Below are 5,236 nucleotides of genomic sequence, written 5' to 3'. Positions count from 1 at the left end.
GCTGTCAGCCGAAGGTACCATTGAAGAAGAGGGGAGGAATTAAAGTTTTGGGCTCGTTTCACATAGTACTTTTATTTTTAAAAGTTACTGTGTGGTTACACACTGCATAGTAGGAAAGATCACGTTAATTTGTGGGCGCTACAGAAAATGTGATGGGAAGACACCCAGTGGGGAAAAAAAATGTAGGCTACTCGTCCCCCTTCTCAACATAGATATATTGGTATGGTCTGCGTAAAGAAGCAGGCCGCTCTCCTCGCTCTGCCCATTTTAAACAACGCATGTGCAAAAGCTTCTTTGGGTGGTAGCGATGCTTTGGGCCTTACATTGCAGTAAATAAAAGTTATTCTTTCCCCCCTGCTCATCAAATAGGAACGAGGAGGGCTCTGTTTTGAGATAAAAAGGAGTGAGAATTAGTGGGTAGTTTATGCTTCAGCTCTGATGGAAAAAAAATTAATAAAAAAAGTTTCGAGGCGTGCATCTTTGTTTAGGCTTTTTTTTTTTGAAAACCTTTTATTCTCTTAAAGCTTCAGTCTATCAGTATTTTTGAAACTGCTCATTGAGAGCTAGTCCTTTAAGAATCAGGCCCAGTAAGAAATAAGTAGTTATAGTGGAACAAAATATATAAAGGAATATATACATATAAATGTACATATAGTTAAAATCTATGTAAATATATATATATATACTGATATAGAAGCGTTGGAATGAATGGAAAATGTTGTAAAATAAGGAAAACTGATTAATAAAAAAGATCTTAAAAAAACAAGCCCAGTAAGATCTGTTTTATGTAAATCCAAAAGAACAGTAAACCTTTGAATAAAGTAAACATTCCTGCTTTGGCCTATAAACAAGAATTGCCCCTCATCTGAATAACAAGTGGTGGCAGAAACTTACTGATGGGGAAAGCTGCCTGTTCTGTTGTTTGTCATCTGATAGTTGGCTTTATGAAAGAAAAAATGGAGTCCTGAGAACCAATGAAAGGGATGGGTCAGATTGTGAAGTGATTCATTTCTCTTGATTGTGAACCCTAACTGCAGAAATAGTGGCTTCACTCCCTCTTCTTTTAATGTTTAGCCTCCAATCCCTTCTGAGACAAACAAGTTACTAGGAAGAAATATGCCAAATTCTTGTTTTTATAAGTTTTTCTTGCTAACAGGTTTGGCTTTTAGGAGCTCCTTGTAAGCATCCTAGTCCTTGATTATGTTATGTAAAAAATACCGGTAAATATATAAATATGTGAAGAAATGAAAAATGGGATACATGTATTGATGAGTAATGTTATTTATTTATTTATACATCTTTTTAATAGAGGCTCTTGATAACTTACAAAATGAAAACCCTATATACTTCATAACAGATGAACCTATAAACCCTAAATGTCAAAGTACCACATTTTCTGAGGAACCATCTCATTGAAAACACTTCAAGAAACAGCATTTTAGTTGGAAAAATAATTCATTCCTACCTCAGTAGGATTTGTGACAGTATTCTTTTAAGTATTTCTATAGAGAAGAATGGCAACAACTGATTCCTAAATATCAGTACAATGTTAGGGCGCCATAGTGAAAAAAAACCCAGCATCTGTGTATTATAGCACTTTATGTTGCTACACAATTAAGAAACAAATCATGTTTGTTGTATAATCATGATATTAGGTTCTAGCAATTAGATGCAATATGATATGAAATTAATTGGTTTCCGATGTAAAAAGCACTGAAAATCTACTTCCAAAATTTGACTGTGAGGAAAAACATGAAACTTTTTACTGTCTTATTACTTGGTGCTGGATATGTTAAAGTAGCATTAAGCCTAAAGGAATATATCTGGAAATTTTTGGATGAAAAGTCAACAAACAGAATCAAGTTTATGAGCAAAGAAGGATTAAGTTCCTTTTTTTCTGAATCAATGCATCCTGGAAGAAAAAAAAAAACACAAGTCACACACGCACACACGTTAAATGTCCTTACATTTTAAAATTGTATTTTTGAATAGAATAGAATTCTTTATTGGATACACAAGTAATTGGTCTTGGTGCAAATGCTCTCGGTGTACATAAAAGAAAAGATACATTTGTCAAGAGTCAAGAATCATAAGGTACAACACTTAATGATAGTCATAGGGTACAATAAGCAATCAAATACTAGGAAACAGTCCATATAAATGGTAAGGATACAAGCAACAAAGTTACAGTCATACAGCCACAAGTGGGAGGGGATGGGTGATAAGGAGTGATGAGAAGATTAATAGTATTAGTAATACAGACTTTGTAAATAGTTGGACAGTGTTGAGGGAACTATTTGTTTAGCAGAGTGATGGCGTTTGGGAAAAACCTGTTCTTGTGTCTAGTTGTTCTGGTGTGCAGTCCTCTAGCGTCGTTTTGAGGGTAGGTATTGAAACAGTTTATGTCCAGGATGTGGGGGATCTAAATATTTTCACAGCCCTCTTTTTGATTCATACAATATACAGGTCCTCGATTGAAGGCAGGTTGGTTTTTTTTGCAGTCCTAATTACTCTTTGAAGTCTGTGTCTGTCTTGTTGGGTTGCAGAACCAAATACTTATACTCTATCAACAATGAATATATTTAAAATACATTGATATTTTTCTATTATATAATCTTTAGAAATTGTTTTTGGGAATCTGGGTCAATATTATACGAATGTTTTTCTTAGTTACATGTACTCTTCAACTTATGGCTGGTTGTTTTGCGACTGTTCAAAGTTATAATGGATCTCTCCAGAGCTACTCACATCTTGGTTTCAAACTTCTAATGCCCCACCTTTTGGTGCTTGGCAACTGGCCCACATTTATATTTATTTCTAGTTTCTGGCAAAAAATGCCCATTGGATACAATGAGTTTATCTAATGACTATTGCATTTACTTAGTGGCCACTGCAAAAAATATAAAATCAGACATGGTCACTTGATGACCTCCTTAATGACTGCCACAACCATAATTCTGGGTTGTAAATTATGGTTGTAAATTGAGGACTACCTGAATTTTATAAATAATTTAAAAATAAAATATTAGAAACATTTCATAAACACTCTGTATGGAACTGCCCATGAAGAAAGGAAGAGAATCAGCGTAAAATACTGCAGTCAATCCAGAAGGATACCTTGATTGTTTTTATTAAAAGCTGCAGAGAAATGAAGGAATGTAATAGCACGGCCAATTCTGTCTTTAGGGGTGGGCTTCAAAAATTTCAGCAACGGGTTCTCTTCCCAGTTGCAGGGTGGGTGTGGCCATAGTGGGTATGGCCCAGTTGGCCTCCTACACCCCGGCAGGGGGGTTGTTTTCACTTTCCCCACGCTCCAAAGGCTTTCCTTGAGTCTCTGGGAAGGTAAAAACAGCCTTCCCTGGGGGGAGGGGAGGAGTGGGTCCAGCCAGCCAGGGGTGGAATTTGGTGGTTCGTAGAACCACCCATAATGTTAGCAATGGGTCTGACTGAACTTGTACCAGCCCACCCCGGCTGTCTTCACACTAAATCATGGTTTCAAAACTGATTGAAATGGTTCCAGATCATCTGCTTCCTCCAAAATTCTCTGTGATTGTTATTCAATGCTCTATCAACAACATCCCCTAAAAAGGGAAGGCTGGAGACAGAACAATAATTGCACAGAATTTCTTGATGTAAAATGACTCCTTGAAGAGGAGGTACACTACTGACTCCTTCAAAGCTGAAGCACCATCCCTGTTTCAAGGAAACTGGCCACAGCATGACCCATCTACAGCTTTTTAACTACCTTAACAATTGAAGAAAAAGCTAAACTTTTGGTCAAAGTAACATTCTGGAGAATCCTGCCTATTTCCTCAAGAGTCACTGGCTCTAACTCTTCTCAAGTAATTCCATAATACTGGACAAAATTAAGGGAATTAACTGACTTGATCATCAAAATTATTTTTCCTAGAGGAATGAACAGTTTGATACAGTATTAGTAAAACATTGGTTCAATATGATATTTTAAAAGACAATATAAGAAAGATAATTCTCAGTAATTGTTAATGAGGGGGCACTCATCTTCCTAGATTTTAAGGTACAGAAACAGTTCACATATAGTGGACTTTTGGTTGGCCATTTTGGGAATAAAATAGTGAAGTTCATTTATCCATTTGTTGTGATTAGCTGGCTGCAGGTGCGGATGGCTGAGGAGAGCGAGACTCAGATGAGGGGCCAGGACCAGTAGGCGGTAGACTGCTGCCTTCAGAGATTGTGGGGGCTGGCAGCAGTGATGAGGAGGTTCCTGAGGAGCCTGTGCCAAGTACGCGTGCACACAGGATTACTCACAGGAAAGAGCAGCTATAACAGCACGGGCGACTCGGGAGTAAGGTTGCAAGGTAATGGCCCCTCCTTCAAGAAGATAAAAACCAGCTGTGAAACAAACGTTCTTTGCAGAAGACAAAGACGTTTTGAAACTCCAGCCTTGTGGACATTCCAGTATCCTGAGTTTGTATTTGAAGATTCTTGTATTGCAAATTATTTCTTGCCTGTTATCTTTTGGCAAGTCTTGCACCGTTTGGCAAGGCTTGTGCTTATCACAGCTAATTATTTTGCGAAGCATTAAAAGGTTTCTGTTCCCTTTGGATTGTATTTGATTTGTTGGAAAAGGGCATGGGTTAGAACACCACTGGAGCTGAATTGACCTGATTATATGGCTAAATTACAAAGAGATGAAATTATTTTTATATCTTTTTGTTATAGTTACATTTTTATTACTTATCTATAATCTTCAAAATGCAGTTCATATCACTGTCATTTTCTCAGTTGCATTCTTCTTTTAGAACTAGAATTGTTTTCAGAAAATCAATTCTGAATTATATTGTACTTTAGATTCTTGGAAATTTATATATTTCTCGGTGCCGCCCAATTATAATTCTCAATTGTCTTGGCCAACATGGCCAGTAGTGAGGGATGTTTGAAACTATAATTTAACAACATTTGGAAAGCCATATTCTTCCAGCTTGAATTAAAGGAATATTTGGACTGCTTGATTATAAAGTTTGAAGCAGTTATTATCTCATTTTTGTAATGGTATTAATGTTTGCATTTGTTCTCACTTAAGTAGATTGTTCATGGATTTAACTTTATTTGGCCATTATTACTTATGAGTGAAGTTCATACTGTAAAAATATTTGAAATTATTGTAAATGTTTCATGTCAATTAAAGCATATAAAATTCAATATACAGAGGTTTCAAAATTGGGAGTTTAGGTTTCTTCTCTTTCTATGAAACGCA

Source organism: Pseudonaja textilis, chromosome 1 (genome assembly GCF_049901715.1).
Source record: "Pseudonaja textilis isolate UNSWEBS1 chromosome 1, rPseTex1.2, whole genome shotgun sequence".
Classification (NCBI taxonomy): domain Eukaryota; kingdom Metazoa; phylum Chordata; class Lepidosauria; order Squamata; family Elapidae; genus Pseudonaja; species Pseudonaja textilis.
This window is presented reverse-complemented; position numbering follows the sequence as displayed.